Source organism: Erpetoichthys calabaricus, chromosome 3 (genome assembly GCF_900747795.2).
Source record: "Erpetoichthys calabaricus chromosome 3, fErpCal1.3, whole genome shotgun sequence".
Lineage (NCBI taxonomy): Eukaryota > Metazoa > Chordata > Cladistia > Polypteriformes > Polypteridae > Erpetoichthys > Erpetoichthys calabaricus.
The window spans coordinates 119,462,580-119,480,975 of NC_041396.2; positions in this window are offsets into that span (position 1 = coordinate 119,462,580).

An 18,396-nucleotide genomic window follows, 5' to 3' on the forward strand; every position below is an offset into this window, starting at 1 on the left:
CTCCTTGACACCATACCTACCCATTACCTCCTCGTCTCCACTGTTCCCTTCAGTAACATGCCCATTGAAATCTGCTCCAATCACCACTTTCTATCCCTTGGGTACACTGTTCATCACTTCATCCAACTCACTTCAAAAATCTTCTTTCTCCTCCATCGCACACCCAACCTGCGGGGCATATGCACTAACAACATTCATCATCACACCTCCAATTTCCAGCTTCATAATCATTACTCTGTCTGACATACTTTTCACCTCCAAAACACTCTTGACATACTGTTCTTTCAGAATAACTCCTACTCCATTTCTCCTCCCATCCACACTATGATAGAACAATGTGAATCCACCTCCGATCCACCTGGCCTTAACTCCCCTTCCATTTAGTCTCTTGCACGCACATTATGTCAAACTTCCTTATCTCCATCATATCTGCTAACTCTCTCCCCTTACCAGTAATACTGCCAACATTCAAAGTTCCTACCCTCAGTTCCACTCTCTTTACTTTCCTCCTCTCCTCCTGCCTCCGGTCACGTCTCCCCCCTCTTCTTCTCCTTTTTCTTCTTCTTCTTCCTCCAACAGTAGCCCAATTTCCGCCAGCACCCTTTTGACTAACAGTACTGGTGGTGGTCATTGTTAACCCGGGGCTTGACCGATCCAGTATGGAAATTTGTATTGTTGTCCGCATATTGATTTGGCAAAATTTTACACCGGATGCCCTTCCTGACGTAACCCTTCCCATTTATCCGGGCTTGGGACCGGCACAAAGAAACACGCTGGCTTGTGCATTCCTTGTGGCTGGGTTAGGAAATGGTACTGAAAACATAAGGGAAAAATGAAAGACTAGTCGTTAAAATATATTTTTACCTCTTGCAAGCTAATTTCGAAATGCTAATGACAAGTCAAAATCAGAACACGCAAACGTTTGCTTTCCTAGAGAGATTTCAGCCTTAAATTATTCCAGGAATTCACCTGCAATATCCACTAACTTGGACAGAAAGGCTAGTGTACCACCATTTTAAATACTGTCTGAGTGATTATGTCATCTGATGTGACTTTCTGTTGCAGGAAGATATTCCACATTTTTTTTCTTTTTTTTGTCTTTAATTTTAGACAAATTATATACAGTATTTAATTGCTGCTGTTAGTATTGGGTTAGGATTAGGGTTATAATGTGAATTTCTTCTTGGGGTTTATAAACTTTATCTAGTCTAATCTGATATGTTGATGAGATATGTGCAGTATTAAAAAAAACTGCATCTGAGAAAAGAAACCTGAGACACTGTAAACATTAATTTGAAGTATAAGATAAGGCAGACTATTATAAGGTTAAAGGAGAAGATTGACTTTGCACTCCATTTTAATGAGATTATGGAGGGAATAAATTCTGTAGAACCCAAAGTAAATTATGTTTAGACAGATGAGCATGTTCTGCCATGTAACTACCAAACTCATTGTGGTATATCACTTAGGAGGAATACAACAAAGATCTCACAATGTCTTTGTGTCACATGATTGTATTATCTTCATACTGCATGGCTAAAGTAACACCATCATGAGACACTGAGGAATGACAGAGAATGGGAAAGACTGAGAAGAGCCAATCACAATACTTTGTTTTTAGCTTTCAATTTTAAGATAACTTACAGGCAATGGTTTTATTGTTAACAAATATCATATATTACATATTGTATATTGTCTGACATACTACTCACTACTACAATAGTATATATAATAACCAGTAATGCTAAAAGTATAAATAACCATACTCATTTTCTTTGCATTACTACAAGCGATTAGAAAAATGTGACCATGTTATATTTCTGAGCAGTAGTGCCTCTCTGTCTTTCTGTTTCACTCATGATTGCATCAGTGTGTAGTGTTGTTCCATTTTGAAGCATAGTGGGCATCTTCATTTAACAGAATAACTCAAGTCTAGATGTAGTTAACAACATAATTAGAGCTTTAATTCACCACTGAAGTACTAGGGTGCTGTACCGTGTTAGCCATTATGAATGTAGAGAAAAGCCAAGCAAAATGACACCTTTTATTGGCTAACTAGAAAGATTACAATATGCAAGCTTTCGAGGCAACTCAGGCCCCTTCTTCAGGCATTACATCTTGCCTGAAGAAGGGGCCTGAGTTGCCTCGAAAGCTTGCATATTGTAATCTTTCTAGTTAGCCAATAAAAGGTGTCATTTTGCTTGGCTTTTCTCTACATTCACCACTGAGAAACAGACAAAGCCTGAATTCCATTAAAACCAGTTCAGTTCTAATCAGTGCGACTTAGTTAAACCTGGTACCCGAAACATAGCCCGGGGTTCACATAACAAATAAACTTGGTTCCCATTTTATTGTACTGTACAGGTAATTCCTATATGTTATGCCATGATTTCAGAAAAGACATTTAACAGTGAGGTCTTGCTTGAAAATCACACACATAGACTGTGGTTTGGAAGTACTTTGAATTTTAGTACTATTGTATACTTTCTGTGGCCAGGATTACTTTAAGGTCTTTCAAAATACTATCAATTGCTTTTCAGTTGGCTCAGTTTCAGTTATAACTATTATTTGGAGTTCAGCATTTACAACAAATCAATTTAAATCAATGTACATAACTTATAAGAACAGTGTGCTACACACTATTAAAAGTAGAGCGTATTTAATTTAAAACACAAAAAAAACAACAAAAGCAGAACCATAATGTTGAACACAAAAAACATACAACATTTTTGCAAATAAATAAATAAATAGTAAGGACGTGCTTTTTAAAAATTAAAACCATGTTCAAAATGACAAAAATTCTTGTCCCCAATAACAAGATACTAAGTCAGCTGGTTTTCCAGTAACACTCTGAAACACATTGCAAGTCCTGCAACGCCTCACAGTTTGGATAGAATATCAGAATAAATGTGATCATCAGAAGTTCAGCAAGGTGCAGTAAGTGCCACCAGAGCACAATGACAATAGAAGGAGAATGGGAACAATTTAGTATTAGCCAATCAAAACAACTGATACAATTATTAAAGAGCAATATGAACAAACTCAGCTGCAGCTTTAGACAGAGTAACATAACATAATATTCTCAAGCCTTCTTATCTAATTCTGAGTTGTCAGGCCCAGAGCATGTTACACGGGTACGAGGTGCAAGGTTTGGATCAACTTTGGAAGTGTTGTATTTCCGCCCGGGTTCAAATCCTTGTTTCACGTAATTTTTATTAATTTTTGAGTTATTTATTTATGTTATTGTTACTGTTGTTAATTATTTGCCTTATTCCTTGTTTATGATTTTGTCTCTAAGCCTTTGCTATGTGTTTTGAGTTTAATGGGTGTTTACTCAAGAACTGGCACCATCTGCCCATTGTTTATTGTTTTTGGGCAACCCCTATCTTTGTGCTCCTTGGAGCTTCATTGTTTTTGAAGAACATTTTTGAAGAATATATTGTTTTATTTTATAAAGATCCTGTATTTGCCCTTACATCTACTGTAGCTGGGGTCTGAGTGTATACTTTCCTCTTTCCTGAGTTTTTTTGGGACTCTCAGTTTATAACAGGAAGGGTTAACAGTCCATTGCAGGGCCCACTTACATGTGCACAAACACACACTCACACACACATAAAAACACACGCACACACACATCATACTTCCATAGGAATCACTAATTAAACCAACATGCATGTCTTTGAGTTTATTGGAGGAAACTTCACAAGGTCCACCATATCCCCCATTAAAAGTATACTATGCTAAAATAACAAATTTAAATACTGACACTGACAAGGCCACTCCAGTAATAGCAGGTAGATTATTTCAAAGCTGCAGAATCTAATGTAAGATTCTCAGAGCAGCTTAATAAAATTCAGGGTTGTGGGTTTTGAGAGGGCTGGGACTATGGAAAAGCCCATGCTAACAGCACAGAGAGCAAAGCAGGAAACGGCCTGCCTGCACTTTTTAGCATTATCTCCTGCTAATCCTTTAGCATTTCTTTGAAATGTTAAATATAAGACTCTACATATTTTGAAACATGTCAAGTAAAAGATTAACAACTAACTGATTGGTGTAGTAGCTTGTTCTGGTTTTATGTTTGTTTCACATTGTAAAATTTCCATTTAAAAAAAAATCTGTAGTTTCATTGGAAATTTATATTAATAGATAGTGGCTGAGACAAGAATTACACTTGGTAGCTATATAGAACCAGCACTAATTATTATTTTGCAAGTGAAATTTTGTAAATTGTAGAGGGCTTGGATTTCGCTCTGTTAGATAAGAATTAAGGAAAGATTAGTTTTGTGGTATGGCAGCAATTCTTACTGATCATGGTGCTGGAGAGTGGCAACATTTTCCACATATTGATTAGCACACGCAAGTAACAATTTGTGTGCAGGCCAATTTACTCTGTGAACAAGTGCCCGCCCACAGAAATGCAGATACATGCTTTAAGATTTGCTTGGAGTGATGGGTCTGGTTCATGTACTCTATGAGTGGACTTTGCATGTTTTCCTCAAACTTGCATGGATTTTCTTTTATAGTTATTCTGTTCATCTTTCCACATTCAAAGTGCACACTGTTAACTGGACCAGTGTAAACGGCTGTACCCACTGATGGACTGCTGCCTGGAGAGGTTCTGGTTCTGTAAATTTGTAAAACCTTTCTTATCATTTTAACGTTTACTTCTCTTTTCCTCTGTCACATTTATCTCTTCTTCTCCTCCTTTAACCCCTGCACCAAATGGTTGCTAACACCAAGCTGTTGTGCCTCTAATTAATACTTGTGACCACAAATAATGTACTAAACTATGAAATTACACTTTTTCTAAGGATATGATCTTTCCTTACTCTATTAAATGAGGGTATAACCCCTTGTTTAACAATACTTTAATACAATAATTATTTAATAGTGTGTTTTTAACAGAAAACATCTTTTCTATAGAGAAATGAAGTTATTTCTTTATATCCATGGTAAATTATTATTTACCACATGAAATAGTGATCTAAAAATGTAGCCTATTTTTTAAATTTTAAAAGATAACTAACCCACTCTTGTGCTTTATAATCGAGGTAAAGGGTACTGAAAAAAAAGTCTTATGAAGAAAAGTTTTAAAACTTGCCGAATACATCCACTTTGAAGTAGCAAAGCTTTCGGTTTAAGAAAATGGGCTTTCCATGTTTCTTCAGAATGCTTGTGACAATAAAAGTAAACTGGAAATAATATATTTTATTACAGATTCTTGGTCTTCTTTTCTCCAGGTAAAGATATGCATCTTGCTCATTTGTCTGTTTGCAGCAGCCGTCACGGGTGGTGTTACGACAACCTAATGCCAAAACCATCAACACCTCCAACTTTACATTCTGGGAAATGAAAAGGTTTGTGGAAAGCCTTCACAGAAGAATGGAGGTAGTAACAGTCACAAAGGGGAGGGCCAAGTTCATATTAATGTCCATGATTTTGGAATGAGATGTCCAACAAGCTCATACAGATGTCTATAAACCTTCGACCAAATAGTGTGGTGGTAAGTCTTTAAAAGGCTTGTCTTCTTTTAGATTTAAATGTCAAAACTGTGACTAAAAGATACCTGTGCTTAACATATATTATTACAAACATAACTCAGATTCACTTGACAGGAGGAATTCAAAGTGCACGTACTGTGAGACTGCTTTCCACCCTGATGAGGACCCCTCTCTATGTTACGTTACTCACTCTAAAATGAATGACGGCATAACTTTGAAATGCGATGTAGTTATTTAGTCCTCTGGTGCCTGTTTGGCAGAGCTGGTGGTCTTTTGTACATTTCACAGATTCTATGTCAATGGAGGACTGAAGAGATGCTATTTACATGCAGCTATGTTCATAAGAAGTCAGTTCTTTCAAACAGGAGATAGGAAACATCACATAGGTAAGTGAGGAGCTGTGAGAAATTGCTAAATGTGGAATAGCACCTCATCAACTGAACATAATTAAGAGCAGTTATTGGAAAAGGTCTCTAGTAATTCCTACAACACAATAACAGGAATCCAAAAATGGCCACTACAAGAGTGACACAAACTTGATGAAATAAAATGTAAAATAGGATTTCTGTTCAAGCAAAAATTAGAAGATCCAATGTGACAAGGGCACCAATTGTAAGATAAGCACTAAATAGAAGAATTCCATGTTGCATGGCTTTGAAGTAAGTAAGTAGATATGGATCTATCAAGACATCTGAAAGAAGAGAATAAAATGCCAGTGCGATAGTTAAAAATACTGGATTATAGGCAAACCAGCAAATGCCAAGAAGGACTGAAGAACACTTGATTAGAATTTGGGAAGATTCCACTTATTAAACTTTGCATGCTAACTTACAATGTGGTTGTTGTTTTACAATTCCTGGTACAGTTAAAAAATTACTAATTTTCTTGTGAGATTATTTTCTTATAATTTCCCTGTATTGATAATATAGGAGACTAGTGTACTAAATCAACCCTTAAAATATATGATGTGCAGCTTCTGTCAGCATTGATAGATAGATAGATAGATAGATAGATAGATAGATAGATAGATAGATAGATAGATAGATAGATAGATAGATAGATAGATAGATAGATAGATAGATAGATAGATAGATAGATAGATAGATAGATAGATAGATAGATACTTTATTAATCCCAAGGGGAAATTCACATACTCCAGCAGCAGCATATTGATTAAAAACAATGTTAAATTAAAGAGTCGATAAAAATGCAGGCATAACAGACAATAACTTTGTATAATGTTAACGTTTACCCACCCCCCCGAGTGGAATTGAAGAGTCGCATAGTGTGGGGGAGGAATGATCTCCTCAGTCTGTCAGTGGAGCAGGACAGTGACAGCAGTCTGTCGCTGAAGCTGCTCCTCTGTCTGGAGATGATACTGTTTAGTGGATGCAGTGGATTCTCCATGATTGACTGGAGCCTGCTCAGCGCCCGTTGCTCTGCCATGGATGTTAAACTGTCCAGCTCTGTGCCTACAATAGAGCCTGCCTTTCTCACCAGTTTGTACAGGCGTGAGGCGTCCCTCTTCTTTATGCTGCCTCCCCAGCACACCACCACATAGAAGAGGGCGCTTGCCACAACTGTCTGATAGAACATCTAAAGCATCTTATTGCAGATGTTGAAAGACCCCAACCTTCTAAGGAAGTATAGTCGTCTCTGTCCTTTCTTACACAGAGCATCAGTATTGGCAGTCCAGTCCAATTTATCATCCAATTTTTTATAATAAAAAAAAATTATTAAATATGCCCTCTAATTACGAGGAGCTGGGTAGAAGTGACAGACACAAGTGACCTATTAAGTTTTTCTTTGGCCATGTTAATCAGAAATGCCACACATAAATCAGATTTAAGACTTATGAAATAAGTAATGCCATAAAATTAGAAATAAGTATTCAGATAATGGAAATAGCTAAAAAAACCATGTAACCTACAGTATAAGGTTAATTTTGTCAACAACTTTTGCCCCATTAAAGTTTACAATTAAAGGAGTAGCAAGTAATAACTACATACATACCTGTCAAAAATTTTAGAACATCTCCATTTATTCAGTTAATTTTGAAAAGTAAGCATTTCAAATCTAGTGAATAATTTGAAATGATACTCTCTCCGCAAACAGACACACTGCTAATGGTTATGTCCAAGAGGTCATTAAAGGCCTGGATCTTGCTTTTTATACAGGACATTCGCAAGCCCAGACACTCAGACTCCTTGCTCACTCTCTTGACAGCCCCGAACAGAGCCTCCATTGACTCTGCAAAAATCACAGCATTGTCAGCAAGTCAAGACCAGTGAATCTTTCTTTGCCAACAGATGCCCCACAGCCGCTGGACCACACGATCTTGCCCAACACCCAGTTCATGCAAGCATTGAACGGAGTAGGAGGAAGAAAACACCCCTGATTAACCCCAGAATCAAATGGGAAAAATGCAGAGGTTCTACATCCACTCTGCACAGCACTCACAGTAACAGTGTACAGGCCGGCCATGATAACCAGCAACCTCGAGGGGATTTCGTGAAGTCTCAGGATGTCCCACAGGGACAGGGAGTCGAATGCCTTATGAAAATCCACAAATGTTGCAAAGAAACTCAATATTCGCGTTTGTGCTCCATGAGATCTCTCAATTCTTTCACTAAAAGAGATGTAGAAAATGTTCTTTAGTGACACTCTGGACCTCTTTAATGGTCTCATAAAGAAAATCACATTCCAAATAATGTACAATGGTGTTCTTTAATCTTTGCCTTGAACTTATATCTTGGGCATTTCACGAAGTAAAAAATTCTCACAACACTAATCTACAATGGACATTGACAGAATTATATACCCTCTATAGTCTGCTATTACTTATAGATGTGACTGTTTCTTGGTGCTTAAATGGAGGCCATTACACTCTTATACACCAGTAGCCCCTTTCTGGTTCTCTGGCATCATCTGTCCTCCTGAAGTCATCTTGTCCTCATCCCTGTCTGTATGAGTTCCTTCTGTCGTGAAGGTGAACATTTAGTATCCCAGGAATTTCTCCCTTATTACCTTGCCAATCATCATGTTCCGTCCTTATGATTTATGTGCATTAAATACAGAAAAGGCCATGGGACCAGATGGAGTCAGACCTCTGGCCATTAAGGCCTGTGCTGACTAACTTTGTGGTGTCCTCTGTCAGTCTGTCCCTAAGGCTGTAGAAAATACTGCTGCTGTGGAAAGCATCTTGCATTGTTCCTGTTCCAAATAAGGCAGACACCTCTTCACTTAATGACTACAGACCAGTGGCACTTACATCTCACAACATGAAGACCTTTGAAAGGCTTGTCTTGAACTATATGAGTCCTCTTTTGATAGACCACCTGGACCCACTGCAGTTTGCCTATCAGAAAAAGTTTGGAATGGAAGATGCAATTATTTATGTGTGCCACAAGGATCATTCTTACCTGGATAAAGCTGGCAGCACTATGAGGATTATGTTTTTTGGTTTCTCCAGTGCCTTCAGTACCATCTAGCCATTCTGTTAAAAGGTAAGCTCAGAGATATACAGGTGGATGAGTCTATGGTGCCCTGGATAAAGGACTATCTCTTGCGAAGTCCGCAATTTGTGAGCCTCAAGGACTGTGTGTCCAATGTGGATGTGAGCAACATTGGAGCACCACAAGGAACAGTCTTCTTTATGTTTCAGCTCAACTCCGTATAGCTCAAACTATAAATATAACACCAGGTTATGTCTCAGATGATTCTGCACTTATGGGGTGTATTGATAAAGGGGTGAGACAGAGTAGGAGTCAGGTGGAGAACTTTGTTTTTTGTTGAAGAAAGAATTGTCTGCATCTTAACATTAGATAGATAGATAGATAGATAGATAGATAGATAGATAGATAGATAGATAGATAGATAGATAGATAGATAGATAGATAGATAGATAGATAGATAGATAGATAGATAGATAGATAGATAGATAGATAGATAGATAGATACTTTATTAATCCCAAGGGGAAATTCACATACTCCGGCAGCACCTTACTGATACAAAAAAACAATATTAAATTAAAGATTGATTATAATGCAGGTAAAAAACAGACAATATCTTTGTATAATGTTAATGTTTAACCCCCCCCCCCCCCCCCCCCCCCCCCCCCCCAGGTGGAACTGAAGAGTCGCATAGTTTGGGGGAGGAACGATCTTCTCAGTCTATCATTGGAGCAGGACAGTGACAGCAGTCTGTCGCTGAAGCTGCTCTTCTGTCTGGAGATGACACTGTTTAGTGGATGCAGTGGATTTCCCATAATTGATAGGAGCCTGCTGAGCACTCGTCGCAAAACCAATGAACTGATTAATGATTTTCACCTCACCACACAGCCTCTGTGTCCGGTCACTGGTAACATCACCAAATGGCTACCAAATTAACAAGCTAATAAAAAGGGCAAGCACCCCCTGGTGGTAGTTGTGAAAGAGAGAATTAAAACAAAACTAAGTACTATTATAAACCATGCTGCACATCCTTCCCCTGACACACTAACACTAAGTGTGCTTTCAGCCAACAAATTTTTCAGTAGAAGTGTGTCAGGAAATGCAACTGGGGCCCCTTTATACCAATGGATATACGTCTACATATGGCTAATGAACTTCTGTAAAATCTAAATTTCTCAATGAAGACAAATAAAAGTTCTATCTATTATAATTTTCCTTTATTTTCTTTTGCTTCTTTTATGTTCTTTTTTGCCTGTCTTTGTTTTTTTGTTTTTTTTTTGCTATATACAGAATTCTTATTTTTATTTGAATACTAATAATGTATGTTGATTATGTTTTGTATCTTTTCCTTTTCATCTTTTGGCTCCATTGCCTAGATACAGCACCAGGTTGGTAGAGAGCATAGTCCCAATAGTCATTGTTAGTGCCATACTTTAAATGCTGGCACAGTTGTCTTATCCTCCCCCAGTATTTGCAGATAAATCATTAAACACCCCTGCAAGTCAGTGTGCTTTTGTTTATTAGGATTCTGTAGTTAAAGGTCATTGCTATTTATTTTCTATTCCAATTTTTGATTTTGTTTTTTGGATTAGGTATTGATTGTAACTTAAATTTCATTTTCTATTCTCTACATAGAGAAAAGCCAAGCAAAATGACACCTTTTATTGGCTAACTATAAAGATTACAATATGCAAGCTTTCGAGGCAACTCAGGCCCCTTCTTCAGGCAAGATGTATTCTCTACATAATATAATATCTATCACTAGTGGTAGCAGGTCACTCTTCTTCATACCAGTGATCCAAACTTCCCTCTTGAATGTTAAAGGGTGTGTAAAGAGCTTCAAGCCTTCAAAGTCTTGAAGTCTTCAAAACTTTGAAGACTAAAAATTACTTCAATGGTTGGGGACAGACCCCAAAACTAAATGGTCACCATACTCAGAGTGCCATCATTTCTCCTGGGATATCCATGGTAAATGAAGGGTCCGTCTACCCTGCCATGTTGAGACATACTGTATTCTAATTGCCAATGTTGACTTCTGTTCCTCTCTAAGGCACATGGTGGGCCTGCCTTCTCTTTCGTGCTGTCCTTGTAGAAAATATGCCCCTGACAACCCTCCATCCTATATATACTAAATGATGAAAAAGCAGCTCATATGTGAAGTGCTAGGTTCTGTCATAGGCTGTCTTTTGTAACAATAACTACACCAAAATGGAACTAGTTACATTTTTGTGGGGAGGTCTGACCAGTGGCGCTGTGTAAAATTATGTGGTAAGGCACATTCCTGGTTATGCATGGCCACAGATGAGTGAAGCTCCAAGCTTCTACTCTGCCTATGTAATTTGACATGAGTTCAGCCGACTATCAGTCAGACAGTAACTCTTTAAATAGAATATGATGGAGATTTATTTGCGGGGGTGGTGCCCTTATCTGGCACCTACACCAGTGAAAGCCTGTACTCAAGGCATTGTTTTATTAGAACCACAGGATCACTGTCTACATTAACCCTTTATCTCCATTAAACAGAGACAAAGAAATTGGAATTTGAACAATGCAACAAGTTCCCCTCTAACTTAACTCATAAAAGGAAATAATTCCAATTTCTTTACCTTTTTTTCAGATCTCACAAAGAATTCTGCAGTTGCTGGCTGTTCTTGTACAAATAGACTAGCTTTTTATTTTAATTCTAGTACAGCAAAGAAATTGTGCAATGTAATTATCCATCCATCCACACACTAGGGACAATTTAGAATCACCAATGCACCTAACCTGCATGTCTTTGGACTGTGGGAGGAAATCCATGCAGACATGGGGAGAACATGCAAACTCCACACAGGGAGGACCCGGGAAGCGAACCCAAGTCTCCTTACTGCAAGGCAGCAGTGCTACCACTGCACCACTGTGCTGCCCCAATGTAATTATTCAAATTATTATAATTTCACCTTGAGAAACTTCTGATTTTTTTCCTACACACTAACCAACATGAATTAATTGTTGCAGTAATTACAAACACAGAGAAAAACAGTTAAAGTGATTTTAAACAGCTTTTACTTGTCTTGGTGCTTGAAATTTTGTGTTATTCTGAAAAATGGAAAATTAAAATAAATAAAAAACTTACAAACTGCTAAAACAAATAGGAATTGATTTAGCATGCACACATATAAACAGATATAGAAATACATATAATTTTTATTATGCATTTACCTTTCACTATATTTAAACAATTTTTGCAAAATTCCTACTACAAACCAAAAGTAATCTACCTCGCCCTTTAATGCTACACATTTGTGAGATTTTCAAAACTACAGCTTCAACTGAGATACAGAAGAAAGGCTGGAAGATTCTGACAGACTTTCACTATTACAAGAGTGATGAATGCAGGTTGGTTAGGGATGGCATCTTATAAATATGAGTTGCATAAATGGGCATGAAGCCCAGAAGAGAGTAGTTGTCAGCCATTCATATACACAACAAAAAAGAAATTGTTAGAATTATGATGACATAGTGTAGACTATAAACATTACACAGGCACTAAAGATTGTAAGTCTTGCCAAAGACAGACAGACAGATGAACAGCAATGGGGCATATTCCTCTGGAGATGTGTTGGAAAGCAACGGGGGCTCCCTTAGCTGTTTGGGGTATAAAAAAATGACTGAGTACTCTCTATTATATTAGTGTCTGAGCTTTCTATGCGTCCTCAAATCCCTCACTTTTACAAAGGGATCGAGGTTATTTCTGAATATTTTCATAATAGTGTTTGGCCTTCCTAATACAGTACTATCACTGCTATTCCTATCTTTGTGTTCCTCATCCTACTGATTTTAATTTCCAGATCCCTTATTTCACAACTTTTGAGTTTTTTCACTTTGAAATGTCATAAAGATAACCTTTACTTTGACATGAGGACCAGTCTCCCTAACATGATGCAATCTGATTGAATGAGCATGTTCCACATGATGCTTATGACTGTCTCTGGTACAAATGTATACCACTTTTTTGGCACTAGGACATCTAGCTACTTGCACATCAATCAGTAGATGATGTTAGACATTTTCTTGTGTCTATGAGCTCTGGCCATTTTCAGGAATCTTATTTCAACATGCCTTAAGTGTTCTTCTGGTTAAAATTTTACATTTGCTTCTCTAGTATGTTATAATTGTGGTATTTGATGTTATGCATCTAGTTACAAACTACGCTTACTAAGCTCTGTCTTTTTTTTAACTCAGAGCCTTTCTTTGCATATTTCTTCATTCTGATCCTTTGCCAAGAATTTTGAATGAACATTGATATTTGATCTGTTCACATGAATCTTTGTGTTTCTTTTTGGTTCTAATGTGAGAAGACAGTTTTGACATTTGGCTGCTGAAGTTGAGCATATATGTTTTATCTCTTTTGCTACTTCCTGGTATATGAGTTTGACCTTTTTGTTTTGTATTTATTTGCTAAATTGGGGAACTATTTTTTACCGCTTTCACTTTATTCATTGTAGTTGATGAACAAAGTCTGATCAACAAACTCAAATAACTCATTGAATAAACTCCATAATTAGATAATTTTTTTGAGAGAATATGTTGAATTTGATTGGCAGAGATGATTTGTTTTGACACAATGTAACTTAATGGTGAATGTGGACAAGGAGGGTTTAAACCAAAAGAAATGATATCTAATGTCAACATATGTGTATTTTGAGTTTGTTTGTTTACCATAGTTTTTTGATGTTTTGTCTCCCAAACTAGGCCTACTGTATATTTAGTTTATTTCTGAAATTTCACAGGTAAGAAAGATACAAGTACTGTATTAAGGTAAGTTAGCTTTACATCACTAATAATATTGCTGGAGAGTGGTAGCATCTTACATGATGATCAGCACATACAAGTGAGAATTTAACTGCATTCTGTGCATGTGACAATAACGATAATATAAACCTACAACTCATAAAATTAGAAAGTCAAAACAAAACTCAAAGTCAGTTCCTGGAATCATTTACTGTACATCTTAATAAAATTTTGGTCATGTACATGAACAAAGCTCAACTGGATGAATGTTGGTTTAATTCACTCTTAATTGAAATGGCCACCAAGCTGGACAAGATGTTAATGTCTTTAAGCAGTGATTTTGCTTGTCTTTTTGTTTGAATTTGTTTTCTGTATCTGTTTACAGTCTACTTTTCCAAGGTCGTAGATTGTTACTATAGCAAGGCCTGTTAAGAGCTGTTTTCATGTTTTTCTTCAGTTCATTTAACTCTTTAATGTATACAGAACCTTGCAATAAAACAGTATTGAGCTTTCACTAGGATGCCAAAGATACATCTGGAGGATACATTTATGACTTATCCAAATTAATTTTTATTTTCTTATAGTAGCTGGAGATGAGCCTAATTGTATTATAAATGTATTGTATACTTGACAGTATCAATGACAGTTATAGAACCTAATGAATTCTTTGTCTCTTCAGAAAGTGTGCAACATTCAACAATCGGCTCTTCTAAGCAACTGACTATCTGTATAAATTATGTATAAATAGTGCTTATGCATAAAAATGTTGCATGTGCCTGTTTCCATGCTCACTTCAAGATGTATAAAAACTGAACTTGGCATAAAGTCACACAGATTTTCACGGTAGTCTCATCCTGAGTGTATGCAAGTTTCTGCACGGTTTTGCAAATGTGTGGCACCCAGTGTCAAAGCAGTGCTACTGTTTCTGTGTGGTGTCCCTTTCTATTTTAGATTTGCATTAATGACGTGGGATTTATCAAATACATTGAAATTAATTGCATATCATTTACAAATTTAATTTATCTAATTGTAATCATTCTGTAACAATATAATGGTGCACGGAATGGCCAAACTATTTCAACTACGATTGCTGCTTTAGTATTGTTAGAAAACATTTTAAACGAAAGAATTAGAAGAGAGTGCATATTGATTGCATTGTACACATGATGATGACTGACTTCTAAGTTGATTTCAATTTCTAAGAGTTATCCTCTTAGAGCTGACTGCTGAACTAGTACCAGCTTTACAAAGGCAGACTTCAAGGAATTGTGCTCTACCTGCTCCTTTGCAATTTCTGTCCTCTGTCAGGTTTTTATCCACTAGAGCTTATGAACATGAACTTGCTGACCAAAAGAACAAACAGACAGATAAAACAACATGCATACTGAACAAGAAGCGAAACCCCCATTTGACTGCAAAGGACCTGAAGGCAGGCTTAGCTTAGGAAGGAGTAGTGTTGCACTGCCCTGCTGTGTAGCATTACTTACAAGGACATAGCCTTCATAAAAGAGCTATCAGGGGAACACCTTACATGTAACTTCATTGCAAAAAACATATTGTAAATATATAAAACAGCATCAGATAAATTTTAGAATCAAATGCTGTGAAGACATGGTGTTAAAATCAAATTCTTTCACCAAAAGAACAAAAGATATGTTTGAAGATTGATAAAGCGGAGATGCATTTGAAGAAAAGACCGACTTGCCAAATATTAAATGTGGGGGTGGGTGCATTATGCCTTGAGATTGTGTGGCAGCCTATGGCACAGAAAACATTGTGTGAGTACAGTAGAGAATGGATTCCACTAAATATCTAGAAAATAAGCCTGAAGGAAAGAATTGCTTCTAAAACAAGTCAACAATTTAACACACTTTCTAAATCTACTTGTGAAGCACTTCAAGAAACACAAGGTGAAGGTGAACATCATTGGAAATGTGTGGTGTCACACACGTGTGCATGGGCGGCAGCTAAAGGGCTTGAGTGAGGGCAATTCCGAATCTGACCTGGATGTGGCAGAGTGCACTGACTCTTCTTGTTGCTTTCCAGCAGACCATTCATGGGAAGTTCCACCTGGCCCTGTTGACGTCACTTCCGGGTCTGGACCTATTAGAGGTAAGGCCTTGCCGGCTCCAGCCCCCTTGATGTCACGTCCGGGCTTGAGCCTATGGCTGAAGACCTTTCCGATCCCGGTCCCTTTGATGTCACTTCCTACCCTGACCATTAAAAGCCTCCACCATTTCCCTATTCCCTCAGTTCTGTTTTGAACTCCCATTTTGTGCACATCAGTGCTATCATTTATTTGAACCTTTGCAGCCAGGAAATCAATTATACAGGTGGCTGCCCCAAACCATCTTGATGAATCTGTGTCATTTTTGTGACAGTGGATAGATTTTAAATGTTCTGTGCATGCAAGACAGTTCAATAATATCTCACAGCTGGAAGCGATCTGCAAGGAAGATTGGGAAGAAAATTTGAAAACAAGAATTCCACAACTCATAGCTGGCTACAAAAGATGTTTTCACTGACTCCAGCTCCTTTGTCTTATTTTATCTGTTTGACTGAATTGGCTGTGATTGTTGCCAAAGTGGGTGCTACTAAGTATGGACATTGTAATGTGCCAAAACATTTGCAAATGCTGCATTTACTCTTTTATTTTTTAATTTTGTTCAGTTCACCAAATAAATTGTAACTAAACACTATCATTTTCATAAAAAATCAGTTTGTTTTAGTTTGTTTCCTGTCAAAGTCATTTTTACCATTCTTTAATTCATATGTCAAAAAACATATAATTTGAATGGAACTATGTATTGTATAACACTAGTTATAAAACTGAACCATAATATTCTATTAGCATAAGCTGTCACACATGTACAGATGTGAGGTTATAAGGGGTTAAAAGTATTTAAGCTGTAAACAAAGAACTGTTCTTAGATACCGTATATACTTTCGTTTAAGTTGGGTCTTGATTTTACTTTATAATTTCCGGTATTTTATAATGCTGGCCGTATAAGTTGAATGCGGAAAACTCATGCTATTGGTCCAAGAGATTATTAAATGCTAACGTCCACCTTAGAGAGTGACCAAAGAGGAATTGCCTTTTTTTTCTTTGTATTGTGCCTACGTGACCACATGGTAATATCCGAACTATTCCGAAGTGACGTTTGCACTGATGTGCGTTTTTTGTATTTCGCACCTTCATACACCTTTATCGTAAGAGCATCCCTTATCTACGATGGAGCGTTCAATCAGAAGAAAATATATAGCTGGTTTTACATTAAAAGTTGTTGAAGTAGTGAAAGAAATTGGCAACTGCACTGCTGCAACAAAATTTGATGTGTCTGAGAAACTGGTGCGAGATTGGATTAAGCAAGAAGATGTAAAAAAAAATGCAGTGTCGCATTTTTGAACGGGCATATAAGTCACGGTCTGATTGTATGATCAAATTTTTCGGGTTTCAAGACCCGACTTATACACGAGTATATACAGTATTGAAGAAATGTTAACACTCCAGATGACAACCAAATACAATCTGCTATTGTCCATACCTAGAAACAAATACCTCACAGAAAGGTGATCAGAGACACCAATGTGACATTTCATTGGCTTCTTTTAATTAATGTTGTTTTCAAAAGTAAGCTGAACACACAATTTAAGTGTATACTTTTCTGGATACTGTTATCTATTCTTCTGGCTAGTTTATGATGTTAGATGTCCCAAAACTTTTTATTTGTTTATTTAGTCTAATGTTTTCATGGTGTAACAGTACAGTCTAAAAGTTTAGGAGGCCAGAAATTAAATGGCAGATTTGCTCCTCACAAGTGTTCTCCTAGGCAGATTGGATCTGAAATATGGACCAGAAGAAGAAATGTGAGTTAATAATCAAGTTCAAAACCAAGGAATACATTTAACCTTTCACCAGACAAAAAAAAAAAAAACTTAAATTGCAGTTGAAGCTGTAAACGAATCGTTTTTTTACCAGGAAATCAAAAATAAAACACAATTGTAAATCTTCCAGTTTTTGTCAAAATATTGGATAATCCAGAAATATATGAGACTGAACTTTTATTCTGTCACAACAGTAATGTCACCTTCTCATGCAATTTCCAGTCAAACTCTTTAGTGGTTTGGTGGCAACCACAGCACAAAATGGTAGTGCCCAACAAAAACAGCTAAAAATGAAACTGAAACAAAAAATGTTGGCAATTGATTCTGCAGCCTAGAAAACCATAATAGCAACAAACTCACATGCAGTAACTCTTTTCAATAACAAAAGCAAAAATAAATAATTAAATACATAAATAAATAAAAACACAATTGCAACAACAACCTTGTATCAGAAATAGTAGGTTGGGGAAATAAATGAATGAATGAAGGAATGAATGAACATCTTGGAAATGTACAGCTCTTCTTTCAGGTTTTGATGGTCCATGTTGGTTGAGTAAGATTTTGGAGGATTTACCACCAAAACAGAACAACAAAGAAGATTGGAAGTAACGCTGATTGTTTCCTTTCTAAAATTTAGATTATCTCTTTACACTTTCAGCACAACAAGATTAGAGCAACAATTTTTTAGCATTATTATTATTACGCTCTGGATATCATAACCTTTAAGCATGATAATATTATGGCATTCATATTTAATAATGTAGCTGACAACAGAAAATGTAAG